Source organism: Octodon degus, unplaced genomic scaffold, assembly GCF_000260255.1.
Source record: "Octodon degus isolate 3935 unplaced genomic scaffold, OctDeg1.0 scaffold00047, whole genome shotgun sequence".
Classification (NCBI taxonomy): Eukaryota; Metazoa; Chordata; class Mammalia; order Rodentia; family Octodontidae; genus Octodon; species Octodon degus.
Genome location: NW_004524623.1, coordinates 14674855 through 14675903, shown reverse-complemented (window position 1 = coordinate 14675903; position 1049 = coordinate 14674855). Strand labels below are relative to the sequence as shown.

At 36.1% G+C, this 1049-nt stretch overlaps 1 pseudogene; it reads right to left on the bottom strand.

Annotated features, from left to right (window-relative positions):
* Positions 1 to 799: 799 nt before the first annotated feature.
* The window catches only part of LOC105742327, a 2728-nt pseudogene continuing 2478 nt past the window's right edge, over positions 800 to 1049 (bottom strand).

The following is a 1049-nucleotide window of genomic DNA, read 5'->3' as shown; positions in this document are numbered from 1 at the left end:
TCTCTCTCTCTCTCTTCTATTTTGAGACAGGATCTTACTGAGGTGCCTGGGCTGGACTGGAACTTGTGATTCTCTTGCCTACACTCTCAGATAGCTGGGATAGCAGGCATGCACCACCAACCCAGCTTGGTGTTCTGTTTTGCTTTATTTTGTTGTTCTGTTTTTGCTTTTCATGGTTTTGGTTTATGGTTTTTGGTTCCTCCCCAAGAAAGATGACATGAAATCATCATAACCTATTGTGACTTACAGAAAATTAACTATCTTAAATCTGAACTGAAGGCAGACTTACATATTTAATAAATACTTGTGGTTTAGATGCATCCGTGAATGGATTAATAAATAGATGAATGAGCACCATGATGATTCCACAAATATCACAAAAAAAGTGGAGTGTTACAAACAAAACAACCCAGGCCCCACCTCCATAGCCAGAGGTGAGGCTCAGCATGAATTGCATGGATTTGAAAGTCCAGAAACCAATACCACACCCTAACCCTACTATATATTGTTTTTAGTTTAATTTTGTTTGGCTCTTGTTTTTCTCTCCTTTCTTTCCCTCTTGTTTTCTTCACTATTTTCCTGGGGTTTGAATAATCTTCCTTTGACATCCAGCCTTACTGCTTATCTCTTCTTCTAATTCTCTTTTTCTTCTTCTCTCTTTTAAATTTTTCCCCTTAAATACTTCCCTCTTACTTTTACACCATGCATAATTTCTTCCTTTTCTCATCCTCATTTTCTTTTATCATCAATTTCTTACCAATTTTGTGTCCTACCTTTGCCAAATTCCATCGACATCCTTCTATGCCGCAATAAGACCTTTTATACCACTTTCTCCTCCTTCTCCTATCATAGAGTTTAAGGTTTTAAAGATTTCCTTTTGCATCTCAAAGACCTAAATATTAAACAAGAAACAGTAAACTTACTGGAAAGGAAATTAGGTAAAAATATTGGGAGCATAGGAGTAGGCAAAGAGTTAGTGAATGAAAACCAAACTGCACAGAAAATACTGTAAATAACAACTGGAATCTCACTTATTGAAAGTTTTTTTT